Raw genomic sequence first — 17,911 nt, forward strand, 5'->3', positions numbered from 1 at the left:
GGAACATAATAAAAGCTTTTAAGAGCAAAAGATATCTCATTTGAAATTTTTCATTCTAGCGTGGATGTCGTATCAAATTTGACTGCAGAATTTTAAAATTTATTAGAATTTTAAATCCATTTTGTTCGTGGAGTATCAAGTACATAAGAAAACCCCCTCGGTTAATGGTACTTAGTAGTCATGACAAAGAAAACATTAACACATATTAGTATATTATACTTTTGGTGAAAATTGCTTTAATAAAGATATTTCTCTTAAATATAAAAATATAATAGCATGTGTGTGTTTTTTTTTTTAATTTTTGGGGAAACTAACCCCCTTTTTTGTACTAGTTCTTTCTTTCATATAACATGGATTTGCATAGCACGGCATTTTTCAGGAACCTAACAACCGTGTTATACGTGGGGTACCTGTAAGTTGGCCTTGTTTTTAATGCCTATTTACTGTAATAAAGACTCATGGTTTGAATTAGTCATAATAATAAATCAGTGATTTTATTGCTAATTACTGTGGCTATTCTCTTTTGTCCACATCACAATCACTTTTGGGGCTCTTAAAAAATATAGATGACAGGATCTTACCCAGATCCGGTAATCCAGAAACTCTGAATCTACAGTCCTGAGATCTTTGTTGTGTTAAATGTTGAATTTGTTTTATGCCCAGCCAGGGTAAAGAACAAATGTTCTATTAAAATATGCTGATTTTTTTTTTAAGCTGGCTAATTTTCTCCTTCTTATTTCTAGACCTTCTTATTTCTCCTTACTATAACAAATTATAGTAAGGAAAAGAAGGACTCAAATTATAGTAAGGAAAAGAGGACTGGACTGGTTTTGGCCCTTGCCATAACACAAGGTGAAAATAAAAGACACTTGGCACAATAAGTTATAAGATCTTGATAGAACTTAGTAATCACCCCTGAGGAAAATGGATGGATTTGTATATTTTCAGAATATAGTTGACCCTTGAACAGCATGGATTTGAACTGTGCAGTGTGTAAGTGGAGCCACATAGTTCAAACCTACGTTATCAAGGGTCAACTGAATTTTCAATCTGTGGTTGGGAATTTGCATATGTGAAGAGCCGACTTAAGTTACATGTGGATCTTTGACTCTGCTGTGCGTCAGTGCCCCTAACTCCCATGTTGCTAAAGGGTCAACTGTCCTCTATAATTAAGGGGGATACATTTTTATTCTCATTTTAATTTTATAAAAGTCATAAAATTGGAAAATTAAGGAAAAAATTGCTTAAACCATGGATCAGAAAGCAAATTAAAAATTGTAGTGACAACTTGCTTGTACTTTTAGGCCTTAATTGCCCAAATCATTTTGTCTATATTCTGATTTAAATCTGTGTCATTAAACTGAATACTCCTCAATCCTGATTGTTATTTAGAACCACTCGGGAATGTAAAAGCAATCTATGTCTGAGCCCTATACAAACAAACTAAAATAGAATCTAACAATAGGCCTGGGGATCTGGTAATTTTATGCAGCTAGGTCTGAGAATCACTATTGTAAATCCCAAGTATAGGAAATGCTTTGCAAGCCAATTTACTTTATTTCTGCAAAATTCCACTCCGAAACAATGATTTAGGAATGTACTGTGTGTTTAAATGTATTGGGAAGTTGCAAAAATGAGGAAGAAAATAATCAGACATAGAAAACAGAAACATAGGTTGATATTTTGAAAATACTATAAATTGAAAAGACTTCAAAAATACAAATTATTAAAATATGTGAAAAAAAATTTGATAAATAAGAACAATATCACGTATTTATTTTTTAAAATATCAAGGAAGGATCTTGCTAGGCTAAAGAGAATGAAAGAGACAGAGAGGAAGTGAAAGAAAACAGGAAGCTGCAGTGTGAATAATTATTTAGGAAAATCCTGAGTAAAAGAAGAAACCCAGAACTGAAAAAAATGTGTCAAAATATTAAAATTTTTGCCTTAGTGGTTGCATGGGAGTTATGTTTGCTTTTTTATCTTAGGTATTTTGTGTTGTCTAAAGTGATCATATAGTATATCTGTAATTACAACGTATATTTTATATATCTATACCTAGATAGATATAGATATATAGATGTAGCTTAAATTATTAAAATGACTGGTGTTTTTATAATTGACTAACAGTATGTTTCTTTGGTTATCTTCCAAAAATGTTATTTAAAAATATTAATATGTAACCTAAAAATGTTAAACTATCAAAATGATATGGCCATTCTATTCAAGGAATGTATAACACAAGAGAAAGAAATAGATTATGAAAGACAGAGTTTCCACAAAACATCATTGCTTTCTAGTCTTATTTCTTTCCTAATCCTGAGATCACCTCATCATAGCAGCCATGGAACCTATTTTCAACTTCAGCAACACTGATATATATTGTGAAGTTTCAGGCACTGACAGCCAAACATAAATTATAGTTTTTGTTGCTCAGCACTGCAACTCTTTTATATATGATTTACACCCGTGAAGAGAGCACAATGCAATAATTGCATCACTGATATATTTAATTTACAGGTTGGGTGACTAGAGAAGTGTGTTTCAAAGTGTTCGGTATCTTGTTAACCATAAAGTACAAGCTAGAGTATTCTTTTCAGCAGGTGAAGCAAGCAGATGTTGTAGCTTTGATTGCACAAGCAAGGAAATGACATTTTTATTATTTTTCTTTTCTGGCAGATTGCATTCTCTCTCTCTCTCTCTCTCTCTCTCTCTCTCTCTCTCTCTCTCTCTCTCTCTAGCTATATCATCTATCTATCTATCTAATCTATCTATCTAATCTATCTATCTAATCTATCTATCTAATCTATCTATCTATCTATTTATCTGGATCCATCCATCTATTTGGGATATTTTCAAACCTATGACCATGAATGAATAGAATGATTGTTACAAACATAAACCATTTTACTTTTTCATTGCACAAACAATTTTATACCAAGACTTGGTTCCTGTATATTTTCTCTAAAGACCAGCTGATGACTTTTATTCGCACATTAAACACACATTAAGCTATTTTATCAGTAAGTGTCTGGCTCATAGATTATCAATCAGACATAACTTTTGGGGGGAGTAGTGTTACAGAGAGAGATATGCAGTCAGTGTTGTTGAGCTTGATGACTAATAATAAACAATCCTTAAAACCTCTTCTTGGCTAATTCTCTCCTAGGAGGACTACAGGATCCTTCCTCACGATAAGGGTATGGCACACCAAGTAGCCAAATACTAATGACTTGGGTGGCACACCAAGTAGCCAAATACTAATGACTTTCCAAAGTAAATACAGGTGCTTTATGGATGTAATTGCGGTAACACACAGTTTTCTAAACATGTAGACTCATATTAACTTGTCTAAATATTTGCTCTATTTTCAATTGTTTTACTTAAATTAACACTCTGTATAAACAGAGATTTTATTATAAATTAATTCTTGTCTTGTTACTTAGAGGAGGCTATAAACAAAAGGATTATAATAGTAAGGCTTTAATTCTATGAATCTATGAGTCTTTTGTAAGGTTGCTTTTCAGAAATGTTTAATTTTATATTACTATCTACTATGGGAGTGAATCATCATTTCTTTCTACCCTGCACAGGTTAAATAATATATTAAATTATTAAATTTGATAGGCATAGCATTCTCTTTTATTCATTTTATATTTCATTCACTCATTACCGAGTGCCCATATGTGCCAAGTACTGTTATAGGCTCTGGGAATTCAACAATTAAAACAAAAAACAAAAAACAGAAGTATTTAAAAACCTGCTATAATGTAGCTTACAGACAGAGAGAGAGGATCAGTAGGACAAATGTCCCGGAGAAGGAAAGAGTGGATGGAATATAATTCACAATTAGAGGTATGAGCCCTGGATACCAGTCTATGCATAGAGAAGTGAGTATAGAATGTATAATCATGGAAAAAGGACAGAGCAGTGGCAGCTTGTAGAAAATGTCTTCAAAGTACTATTCTTATTTTTCTTTGTTTAATAAGAATTGGGATCATCATCTGAGAATAAAGATCAATAGGGGGTATAGCAGGTTTTAAAGAGAAAGAACTATGTATGAAAGAGATGTCTGAGAGAATAATAGTTTAGAAAATACAGTTTGGTTTGGCAGCAGCACCAAGGGCTATTTTAGTTTTGTGAATTTTAAAAATCTATAAAGTGAGACCAGTTAGCATGATTGTATTTTTTCCAGGCATATTTGGCAAAGGAATATAGGCCTACATTAGGCAGAAGTTTGGAGTTTGTTCATGTGAATATAATGAAGTGAAAACAAGGCAAGGGAATAAGTATGTACTAGAATGAGTGAACATAATGATTCACCTTGGGGATTTTGATCAATACAGAAGCGTAACGACAAGAAAGTGGAAGGATGGTGCAGCATCCCTGGCATGTTGGTTCAAGTCGGGTTAAAGAATGTTAGGGGTGGGACATTAGAGAGAATGAGTTGTAAAGATAAGAACTGGTGGTTGATGGGATATTTGAAACTGAGATAGAAATGCCTCTGTTTGTTTAATGTAATGGCATTAACCAAGTGGCTACAGAGGATGGGAAAGAAAATCATTGCAGGAGAGCTCAGGGAAGCAAGAGGCAAGAATAATGGAGGGATCATCTTTCTTTGATCATCATTTTGTAACGATGCATTTTATGGCAGGATATCTAGGCAGGCAGATCGGAGATCATAGGAACAGATGGTACCAAACATGGTTAAAGAAAGGGAAAGGAGGATGATATAGAAACAGCAATGAAGAACAAGGAAAGCACCTACTCCACCTCCAAGCATTGTGGATCAGAGGTGTCAGAGAAAAGTGTTGTCCCTCAAAGAGAAATAACATCAGACATCATCATGTTGTCATACAGCAGGAATATGAAGAGAAATTTCACAGAAGAGTGAGGATTCTTTTTTTTGCCCGTTATTGGTTGTGCTCCATAAGACACACTGAAAGAGTTTCCGGTGTGTTTTCATTTAATTTTCCTCATGAATTTTTACCAGATATTCCATTTGAATGTTAAGGCTTTTCCTATTATTTTACATAACCTCCTTATATATTTACCTCTTATCTTTTATCAGTTTTATAAAAATGTTTCTAGTTTTCTCTTGAATTTTTGGTTCACATAATATTTATGACATTGTTGAAATCATAAAGTAGAGCTTATTTGTAATTCATTAAACAGATTTTATGATTAGAGAGCCCATGCCGATTGCATACCTCTATCTTACTCCAGGTTTGTGAATATACATTTATATAAAATAGTCATTTGTAATTTTAGAAATATGTCAGGTGTAAGAGAAAGAGGAGTCAAGGATTAAAATTGATTTTTCCCATGTACTTAATAAAGGTGTCAACATAATTGTTAAATAACCAATATTTTCTTCTTTAGATTGTGATCTTTATCCAAAGTACATAGTAATATCATCTTCAGAATATTTATTCTGTTTGATTGATCTGCTGGTTCATTCTTATATCAGTACTGCACTGTTCGTGCATTACAGTATAGATGAAAATTTATGGATAGGGAAAAAGAATTCTGGATATCACATCAATAAAAAAGGCTTCAAAGCAGTATGCTAGTTATGTTTATATAGTTTTCAGGAAAAATATACACATTCCAATATAGAGAAGGCATCTGAAATGATACACATCAAAGAACTAACAGTGGTTATTTCTGGATATTATTAGAAATGTGAGGGCTTTTTTGATCAATATTTTCTCAGTCTCAATCAATATATGTTGATATATTTTTAGAAAATATATTTACCTTTTAAAATACTACAAGCACCTGGTACACACTACTAATCACTTAAAGAGAGTTTGAAATGAGAGAGAGAGAACTAAGTAAACCTTTCTCCAGACTCTCTGTGCTCCAGGCAAACGATCCTTGTTTCAGTTAATGAAATTCAACATGTTTCACTTTAAAATGCCATTTTTAAGGCAGTGTCTTGTGCCTGTTTCCCATAAATATGCTTTGTGTAGCTAAATCCTATTATTTTCTTTTATTTCTCAACTGTTTATAACTGTTTACTTAATAAAAACTTTCTGTCCAAACTCCACTCCAGATTTGCATAGTTCTTTTCCTTGTTACTCCTGAGCAATAGTCATGACTTGCCCAATGTCAAATTTTGAGTGACTGACAACTCCACATGGTAAGTAACCACATTTGCAAGACTAATGGGCACTTAATCGAGGGGCACATATCAGGCAATCTGTATGTTACATAGAATGAATGAATGAAAAAGAGGGAGAACTTTGAGGCACAGATTTATCCTCCCTCTTTCTTACTAGGCGTACAAATGTAGTCAACAACTTAGCTTCTCTAGATCTCAATTTCCTTATCTGAAAATAAACAAATAATAATGAAGGAAGTAGCCCATTTATTTGTCTTAAGGATAAAGATTAAAGAAATATGTGAAAGGCACTCAATCTCCTTATATGTCATGAACGTCCTATCGCTGGTCATGTTACCATTGCGTTAAAAAGGTTCCATGAATATATATATATATATATATATTCATGGAACCTTTTTATATATAAATATATATATTTATTTAAATATATATATATATATATATATAATATATATATATATATATTTAAACTGACTAACCACTGCAATGAAGAGGACAACGGAAAATCTTTGAAAGAATGACCAACCAACAAGGCAGGAGTGGTAGTGGTGTCAGTGTATGAAAGATCACATTAAATTATGAAACAATATGTCAGTAAAGTGGATTGACTTTCTGCCAGAGTGTTTAGCAGCCTCGAAGTGAAAGTAATACATTTTAAATGAGAGCTGATAAAGGTGGGAGTTAGTACATCACAAACTACAGCAGCTTGAAGTCAGTGGAAGTCTTTGGGAAAATGCTGAAGAGAAACATAATGGAGTCAGACAAAGACTTCAGACATACAAAAAATGAAAGAGGCTAAAGCTTGTTAAATAATGCAATGACCTCTAATTATGTCCACAACTAATTATAAATCAGACTATTGCATAGTCTATCATTAAAATTTTATCTGAAAAAAAGAAAAAAGAGTAGCAGCATAGGAGGCAAAAAGTGTTATAAAGTGGAACAGAATTTATGTTGGTATTTTTAAACTTTAGACTTTCAAAGGTGTTTTTTAGCCCACAACATTTTCATGAATCTAATCTCAGTTAACGAATGATATCTGGTCACTTTGCCTTCTCCCTCCACCCCAATCACTCATTTTAATAAACTAACAGAAGGAAATTTCCAAATTGTAAGTCATCATGTAAGATCTGTTTCAAATAAACAGAAAATAAAAAGGGGACACAGGATAATATTTTTTCTTACTTTAGATTGCAACATCTCATGATTTCATATTTTAGATAGTAATTTGTCAATGCATATTTTATGTAAATAATTTTTTAACTGGCAAATAAGACAAAGCTTTTTACAATTGCTCTTATAAAGTGTTATGTATTATATTAAGTTTTCCTTTAATTTTTAAAGTTAAAACTTTAGCAGTTGAAATATATCCATCAAGTATTTTTACTTTTGTGTGATATCTGTGATCACTATTGTTACTTCAATTTTTGTAGAAATTTTGAAGCCTGATTTTATACTTGTGTGAGATTATCAGATACAATATATACTCAAGTAACATTCTACTATTTTGAAAATATATATTTTATGATTATATAATACAGTCAATGTGGGCTTATCTTACACTACAGTTATATAAAGATAGTTAGTTGAAATTTATTTTTTAAATCTATTCTAGCTTAAATGAAGTGAATGTTAAACTATGGATATGATGTACTGATGATTAGTTTGGGTTTGAATTGTAGAATGTCTCATCACCTGTCTTTGGAAGTTACAGTAAACAGTAATATGTAAATAACTATTTAAACAAATAATAATATATAGCCAAATTATAGGAATTACATTCTCCCACATTAAAATTATTCTCACTACTTGATTTGATAAAGATGAGCATATAAAATTGAAGCAGTTCAAATTGCTAAGCTTTTGACAAAACCGTTAATGATGACCAGTCAGACTTAATGGAACTAAGTGTTAAGAGGAGAAAAACAAAAACAAAAAACTCTGTACTATTTACATTCCTCAGTTTTTGTACGTTCTCTCAAAATGAAAGTCTTTTAAATGTAAAAGTAAGTATTTAAGTTACCCTTCAGTAGAACATTATTTTTTTTTAAATATATTATCATGGAATTTTAAAAGATTAGTTAGCAGTAGAATGGACCTCAGAAAGTATCTAATCCACTTCCATGTTATAACAGAGAAGAAACAGATTAACAGGAAATTGAATGACTTTCAAATATTAGATTTCTGTCTTGCACTATTATATTTTAATTTATATAACTCTCTCTTTTGTGCCCATCCACACTGCTTCCTACCTTTTAGTCCTATGTTCTTTATTTCTTCAAATATTGGCAAACATTTTTTTTTTGTGGGGGCAGTGTTGGGTGCTTTGTTTATCCCAAAAGATGAATAAGGACAGTGCAATACATCTGCAAAAAATTTGGCAACATTTGTCAAAATTATTAATGCAAATTAGCGTATTTTGATCACCAATATCACTTGTAGCAATGTATCTAACAGAATAATCACAAAAACACCTACACAAGAAGAATTATTGAAGTTTGTTGTTGTTTGACCAAAGACTGGTGTGGCAGATTAAAAATAACTATGGATATTTTAACAATCCTCCTGTTGAGAAGAACTTCCCGCCCCCCTCTCCTTGAATATACCCTGACCTGTGACTATTCTGTCCAAAGGAATCTGGTGGAAATGATGCTTTGTCAGTTTGGAACATACCCTTTCAGAGAACTGGAAGCATCCAGTTTGGGTATCCTGAAGGTCTGAGTTGTTTTGTAAGAAGGACAACTACCATGCTGGAGGTACCATATGGAGAACCCTTGAGACCACTTGGAGAGAGACCAGCTGAGCCCAGTTCTACCACTATCTTCACCAAGGCTCCAGACATGTGTGAACCTCCATCTAGTATCATCCAGACTGGCCTGGCATCAGCTAAGTTTATAAAACTTGGACCAGAAAATCACCTACTAGGTCCTCTGCATATTTCTTTCTACTGAAGAATGAAATACAATCAAATTGTTGGCATTTTAACCATATATATATATATTTACTTTTAGTTTTAGGGGTTGTATAGATAATTAGAACAATTTGGAAACAACATATCTACAATGAAATAAGCAAGAATACATAGAAAGTGTAAGATAAGCCAATCAGAGTTGAACAATATAATAACTGAAATAAAAAATATACTAGAAGGCCAATTAAAATGTTTTTGAACAGCAAAGGAAACCATCGAGAAAATGAAAAGACAACCTACTAAATGGGAGAAGACATTCCCCAAAGATACACCTGACAAGGGTGAACATCCAACTTATATACAACTTAACACACACACTCACACACTCACACACACACACACACACGTCCAATTAAAAAGGCAGAGGATCTGAATACACATTTCTCCAAAGAGGACAAATGGCCAATATACATATGAAAAGAGGCTCACCATCACTAATCATCAGAGAAATGCAAATTAAAACCACAATGAACTATCATCTTGCACCTGTCATACTGACATCATCAAAAAATTAATAAACCAGAAGTGTTAGCAACAATGTGGAGAAAAAGGAACACTCATGCACTGTTGGTAGGACCGCAAATTGATAAAATGATGTAGTCACTATGGACAATATTATGGTGATTCCTCAAAATAATTAAAAATAGAACTACTTTATGACCCAGCAATTCCACTTCTGCGAATTTATCCAAAGAAACCCAAAACACTAATTTGAAAAGCAAATTTGAAATGCTCTGTGTTCACTACAGCATTATTTATAATAGCCAAGATGTGGAAGCAAGATAAGTGGCCATCAATACACAATTGGATAAACAGGACGTGCTGCATTCCAAAGGTGCCAAAAACATGTATGCACATTTTAAGAGATGTTATCTATATATTACTTTTCGAAGTTGAATTGATTTACAGTATCAATGTGTAAGTGCAGAAATCAAACGTGACATGTATTCACCTTTAGTTTTTGGCATATACTGAGTATTACAATTTTAATACAGTTTTACACAGTTTTATCTTTTCTTAAAACATGTATACATTTCTTGGCACCTTCTGTATATACAATGGAATATTATTCAACCATAAAAAGGAATGAAATCTTACCATTTATAACAACATGGATGGACCTAGAAGGTATTATGCTAAGTGAAATAAGTAAGACTGAAACAGACAAATACCACATTATCTCATTTATATGTGGACTCTAAAGAACAAAATAAACCAACAAAACAGACTCATAGATACAGAGAGCTGATGGTTGCCAGATAGGAGCGGGGTTAGGGGACTGGATGAAAAGGTGAAAGGATTAGTAGAAATTGGTAGTTATAAAATAGTCATGGAGATATGAAGTACAACATAGGGTAGGGTACATATTCAATACTATGGTAATAACTATGGTGTCAGGCATGGGTACTAGATTTGTCGGAAAGATCACTTCATAAATTACATAAATGTCTAACCACTATGCTGAACACCTGAAACTAATATAAAATAATATTGTATGTCAACTGTAACTGAAGGGTAAAAATACGCTAGAGGGTAAAAATATTCATGTCAGCTATAACATATTTTAAAACAAAGACTTTAAAAAAAGACAAAGAAGGGGATTACATAATGAAAAAAGGGGTTAATGCAAAAGAGGACATAACATTTGTAAGTATCTACACACCAAACATAGGAACACCTAAACATATAAAGCAACTATTAACAGACATAGAGATATTCACAGTAATATGATAATAATGGGGGGCTTTAATATCCCACTTATATCAGTGGATAGATCAGCCAGACAGAAAGTCAATGAGGAAACAATGCCCTTAAATGTAACATTGTACAAAATGATATTAATAGATATTTACAGAGCATTTCAGCAAAAACTGCAGAATGCATATTCTTTTCAAGTGCACATGGGACATTTTCCAGGAATGATCACATATTAGGTCACAACAGTTTGACACTAGAAATCAATTACAAGAATAAAACTGGGAAAAACACAAACACTTGGAGATTAAACATGTTATTTTAAAAATTGGCTTGAAGAGGAAATCAAACAGGAAATCCAAAAACATTGTGAAAATAATGAAAATGGAAACACAACTTTGCAAAATCTATGAGATGCAATTAAAGCAGTTCTAAGAGGGAAGTTCATAGCAGTGCAGGACTACCTCAAGCAACAAGAAACAATGCAAGTAAACAATCTAACTTTACACATAAAGGAACTGAAAAAGAAGAACAAACAAAACCCAAACTAAGTTGAAGAATGGAAATGATAAAATTCAGAGTAGAAATAAATAAAACAGAGACTGAAAACCATTAGAGAAGATCAAGGAAACTTGGATCTTGTTCTTTGAAAAGATAAACCAAATGGATAAACCTTTAGCCAAGTTCATGGAGAAAATCAATCAATCAATCAATCAATCAATCAATCAATAAATACAGAGAGTCCAACTACATACAACTGAAAATTAAAGAGACGTTACAATTGATATGACAGAAATTCAAAAGATCATTAAATAATACTTTGAACAATTATATGCCAACAAATTCGACAGCATAGAAGAAATAGATACATTTCTAGAAACATACAGCCTCCTAAGACTGAACCAGGAAGACAGAAAATCTGAAAAGATCATTTATTAGTAACAAAATCAAAGCAGTCATCAAAAAACTTCCAACAAAAAAAGTCCAAGACCAGAAATCTTGACAGGTGAATTCTACAAAACAATTAAAGAAGAATTAATGCCCAGCCTTCATAAACTACTCCAAGAATTTGAAGAGGAAAGAACACTTCCAAACTCATTTTATGAGGCCAGCAGTACCCTGAAACCAAACCAGACAAGACCACTACAAAAAAAAAAAAAAAAAAAAAAAAAAAGAGAGAGAGAGAGAGAGAGAGAGAGAGAGAGAGAGAGAGAGAGAATTATAGGCCAATATCCCTGATGAATGTATATGCAATAATTCTCCAGAAAATATTAGCAAACTAAAGTCAACAATACATTAACAGGATTATACACCATGATCAATTGGAATTTATTCCAGGGATGTTAGGATGGTTCAATATTCACAAATCAATCAATGCGATAAACCACATCAACAAAACCAAAATTAAAAAGCAGATGGTACTCTCAATAGTTGCAGACAAAATCCAACATCCTTTTATGATAAATATTCTCAACAAAGTGGGTATATACAGAGGGAACGTACCTCAACATACACATGCGCATATGTGTGTGTCTATATATGTATATATAGTCATGGGATGTGGAGTTCAGCATAGGGAATATAGTCAATGGAATGATAACAGCTATATATGATATCAGAGGGATAGTAGACTGGTGGGATTTATCACTTTGTGAGCGGTGTAAATGTCTAATCATTACGTTGTTTTGTACACCTGAACTTAATAATAAAAAATTTTAAAAAGACAGAAATTGAGACTTTGGGCCAGTCAGTCTCATTGGCTTTCTATATCCTCACTGTGAAGAGGAGGAGCTTAGAAAAGAAAACCATTACTGTTTCCATCTCCATAAGTCACAATAATTATAATAGCCAACATTTATTATGTGCCTACTAAGAGCCAGGTTCTAAGTGGAAAGAAAAAAAAAAAAAAGGAACCCTCAAATACGTTGGTGGGATTGTAAATTGGTGCAGCCACTATGGAAAATAGCATGGAAGTCTGTCACAAAATTAACAATATTAATAGAATTACCACAGACTCACCTATTCTACTTCTGGGTATTTATCTGAAGAAATTGAAAATATAAATTCAAAAAGATATATGCACCCCTATATTCATTGCAGCATTGTTTACAATAGCCAAGATATGGAAGCAACCTAGATTTCCATCAGTACATGAATGGATAAGGAAGATGTGGTGTATAAATACAACTGAATATTTCTCAGCAATAGAAAATAATGAAATCTTGCCTTTGTGACAACCTGGATGCACCTAGAGCATATTAAGCTAAATGAAGTAAGTCACACAGGGAAAGACAGATAACTTATGATTTCACTTCTATATGGAATGCAAGAAGACAATATAAAAACAGACTCATAGATACAGAGAACAAACTGATGGTCACCGGAGGGTAGGAAGGTGGGGGAAAGGGTACAAAAAGTGAAGGTAAATAAGAGGTACAGACTTGTACTTATAAAATAAATACATTATGGGGAAATAATACGTTAAAAAAAACAATACAATAAAATATGCTATCTTCACCAAAGCTCTGTACAATGATCATCATTTTTGCATTTTGTCTTAGTTATGAAATCCCATTTTTTCCCATTTATTGAATCAAAATCTCTATATTGAAATCTGCCGTATTCCAGAAATTATGCTGTGTTTTGTGGATACAAATATGCTTAGTGGCCCTTGCTTGATGAGATCAATAATCTGGGAGAGGAAAAAGAAGATCATAAAGCTAAATATAGTACAATGTGAAAAGTGTTCTTCTTGTGTTATGACCAAAGTAATATCAGGGTACAGAACAGGGAACATTTAAATCTACAGTAGAGAGGAAAGGGAGCAGTACAACGAGGACAACTCATTACAGGGGCAAGGGTTTTCAATCCTAAGGGAGAAAGAACAAGTGAATATAACATAAAAGTACATGCAGTAATAGGAAATATGAGTAGCAAAATAAATTATAGTCAGAGAGTAAAGTGTCTGGGATGCAATAATAAAGAGTTTCACCACTGTTTCTAGGAGGAGGAGAGTTACAAAAGATTGCCAAACAAGAAATTAATAGATTAGATTGTCAAAATTAATACACTTTGTATTTACATGTCTGTTAAGGATTATATTAGGTTGGTGCAAAAGTGACTGCGGTTTTTGCAATTATTTTTAACCTTTTAAACCGCAAAAACTTTAGCACCAACCTAATAGTATTAATTAAATAAATAATACTATAAATTAAAGTAATACCTATGTTCTAATTATTGTAACTAACAGAACTACTGGTTAAATTGTGTTATTTATATGATTAAAACCGAATACTCCCTAAGTATGTTGTACACCTGAAACTAAGGTGATATTATGTCAACTGTAATTGAAAAATACAATAAAACTTTTACTACAAAATACAGCATACACATACACAAAAGGATCTAATGAAAGAAATTACTTTTTTAGGTCTAATGAAGTTTCTGAACTATGGATGCCCCCAGATTTAGAAAGAAACAGGAGTGAGAACTGAGAACTAACCTTTCTTCTGCAAATTAGAGCATCACAATTATAATACCACATTAACTCCTAATCTGGAGTCATACCTAGTTAAACTTTAACATCCATTTTTTAAAACAACAGATGGAATAAAACTGTTACTTGTATTCATGAAAAAGATACATTGAAAGGTAACTAAGACAAAATCTTATTCATCTCTACATTTTCATTTCAAAGCCATAAATCATGTAGCACAGTCCAATTCTGTAGATTTCACCCTATGGGGTGACAAAGCTTTTTGCATCATGTGGTGAAACGGGTAAGAAGTATATCAGAGTTCTCTATGCTATTTTTGTAATGTTTCTATAAATTTACAACTAGTCAAAATAAAAACGTTACATCCCTAACAAAGAAAATGGAAACTTTAATTTAAACATTACTTCCATTTATGCTTAACTCCAAATAGATAGTCATTTTCTGAAAACTTCAGGTAAGAATATCTTTCAAACAAATACTCAGGAACTAGATAAATAAAAATAATGATAGCAATAACAATAATCAATCAAACACTTTACTCTTGTGTTTATTTACATATTTATTTAAAAATGTAATACTATGTACTTTGTAAGGCTACTTTTACTATATTTATCGAATTCAATGTTTTTAATTAGATGAAAATTAGATTAGTTTATTAAGGGGTCAAAAATATCTAAATTCACTGAAGTAGAATAAAGGCTGCATAAAACAAATTCTTAGACATAAAATTTTTGTATTAATACACATGTGTGTACATATATATGTGTGTGTATATATATATATCTGTATCTGTATATATAGAACACATATTACAAATTAAACTTATATATTTTCAATAGCAAATATAAATTTACCAATAAAATTTTAATACTATAAATGTATATTACCATATGATAATAACAAAATATTTGACATAATGTAATACTAATTTCAGCATTTAGAAAAAAATGCTTGAATTGTTTATCAAAATAAAATCTTAATATTTCTCCCTGTAGATATCAAAATATGTTCTTTAAAAACCCATCGCTGTAATAATATACAACATAAAGATCAAAAGAGTTTGTGTCCCCCATCAGATGTGAACACTCAGGTGAAATGATTGCTCAGTAAGCATTACTCAGTACTTGATAGAGATTTCATCCTTCAGCTAACTATCTGGCTCATCATTAATAACATCAGTTGTTCAGGAGACCATTTGAGTTTGGCCCAGTCACCATTTATTTATATGCTGACACACACCACAGAGTCAGATGTACATAACCAATATGAATACAAATAATCAAATCACTGGGGATATTCCAACCATAAGACATCTTGGGAAATTCACTCATTCCACAATAATGGAGAAGTGATTGTTAGATTTCTTTGTAGTGAACACTTATAATTAATATAACTGGACATTTAAATTAGTATTTTAATAGCTTAAATACGAATTAACTTGTGAATAGCTTCAGTAAAGACTGTAGAATCAAGAAAATAACTTTATGATGATGTTAAAAAGGTTAGTTCTTGTTTTTCCAAGCCCTATATTAGAGACAAATACTGAAAACGTGCCCTATTCCCAAAACTAATTAATTTTAAGAAATATAAACTACAAATTCATATTCTTGATAGAGATTTTATTTTTTTGTCTCACATATTGTTTCTGATCAAATTCAGACAACTCTTTTTCTTGTTCTTCAGCAAATTGATTACTTTTAATCTCTGAAAATAAATTTTCAATTATTATTACATACTGTGTTATATATTCAGAGAACAGCAGTCATTAAGGCTTACTTTGGTTTGGATTTCTGTCGAAAGTGTCAGTTATACAAAAATACTTTACAGCATAGCTATAAAGTGTGTCAATATGATTAAAGTAGCAGTTGTTTTTGCTATAAATAGTATTCTGTAGCAGCTGAGTTCTGCAAATGACATTTACCCTACTAAAGTAAGAAAAAGAATAAACGTGTGGTGAAAAATTTACATCTTATAAGAAAAAAATGGTAAATTCTAAATTAAGTTAGTATTGAAACTTTCTTCTTTTTTTTTCATCAAAGTGTATTTGATATAACAGAGTTTGCCGTTTAAGACATTAGTATTCAAAAGTAGCTCTGTGCTTACTTAGCTGCCTCAGCACTTTAGCACTAAATTTAAAAATGAGAAGTAATAAAAACCAAATGAGATTGTTCCATAGGTGCATCTGGTCACTATTAAAAAAACACAGTATGAGCAGTATTGTTCACAAAGTATTTCTGTCTCTGGATATTTTTCTTACAAGTATCCCCACTACAGAATATCTGATAATATGCTGATTCTGTAAATAGTCAGGTTTAGCATTATAGATACCAATGTTAGCAACTTTCCATGTTATTGAAAAGGTCTCAAAGAGAAACTTAGTTGATCCAGAAAAAAAAAGAAAACAAATGAATAGTAAAAGTAGGTCTGAGGGGCTTTAGAATCTTTGATTACTTATTGACAATAAGTTTTATTACTGCAATGAAGAAAATTGCATCTACAATGCTGATTCCACTTACACTGAGACAACAATTGCGTGTAATTGGAAGTCATTCCTTCTGAAATTATTTTTAATGTTAGGTGAACAGTTTCATATACTATACTTGCTTGAGGCTGTATCTTAGTTGCCTGATTAGATTACATTACCACAATACATCTAGGAAGTCACTGAACACTTAACCCTCTGGTGTTTACATCATTTTAAAGAATAATTGACTATAAACATAACTATTCTTAAGCTATAAAAAGAAAACTAGCAAATTGAGAACAATTTTTCTGCATATACAGTTGGAACAAAAGCAGTCTACATCAAGATTTCCTCAAAATTTTTGTATAGCATTTTTGTTTAAAAATGACAATACAGGGGGAAAATGCATGACACATTGAAAACAATGAAACAAACAATCTTTTGGAACACTAATATATATCTTGGAGATAGATGATAAATTATAGCTAGGTAGATGAAAGACAGAAAGAAGAAAGACAGAAAGACAGAAAGAGAGAAAGAGAGAAAGAGAGAAAGAAAGAAAGAGAACTACTTACAAAGCCAACAGAAGATTTTTACTTTCACAGAAAGATGGAGGAAACATGCTTTTGAACATTTCTCCCAGTAAGTACAACTAAAACCACTAGACATTATACATAAAAGCAATCTCAGATTCTAAAAAGGAAAAAGAAGGGGGCCTACTGGATAGAGACGTTGCAAACCAAGGAAAGACACAGTAGCAAATTTCTTAGTTTTGTTTTCTTTCCATGATTCCCAGACTTGGTACTGAAGAAGACAGTATCCAAAAATACCAATGGCAGTAGACTAAATAAATAAATAAACCCTATAAAATTCCTGCTGTCTTTAATCAAAGAATCAGGAAAGAGACTTTTATACTACAACTGCTACACTGCAGACAAACAGTATGGGAAAAACTGGCCCCACACCAATCCATACAACAGAAAGCTGAGTATAGAGGTTAGATTTCCACAAAGATATAATGCAGTGCCTCAATCTACCTCCACCAATGCACAGATGGTGTATAAACAGGCTACAAACTAAAGAGAAAGAAAAATATTGAAAGCTGTGAGACAGAAACAAAACCTCACCTATTGGGAAAGAACACTTCAAATGAAAGTG

The sequence above is a fragment of the Rhinolophus ferrumequinum genome, chromosome 2 (genome assembly GCF_004115265.2).
Source record: "Rhinolophus ferrumequinum isolate MPI-CBG mRhiFer1 chromosome 2, mRhiFer1_v1.p, whole genome shotgun sequence".
NCBI lineage: Eukaryota > Metazoa > Chordata > Mammalia > Chiroptera > Rhinolophidae > Rhinolophus > Rhinolophus ferrumequinum.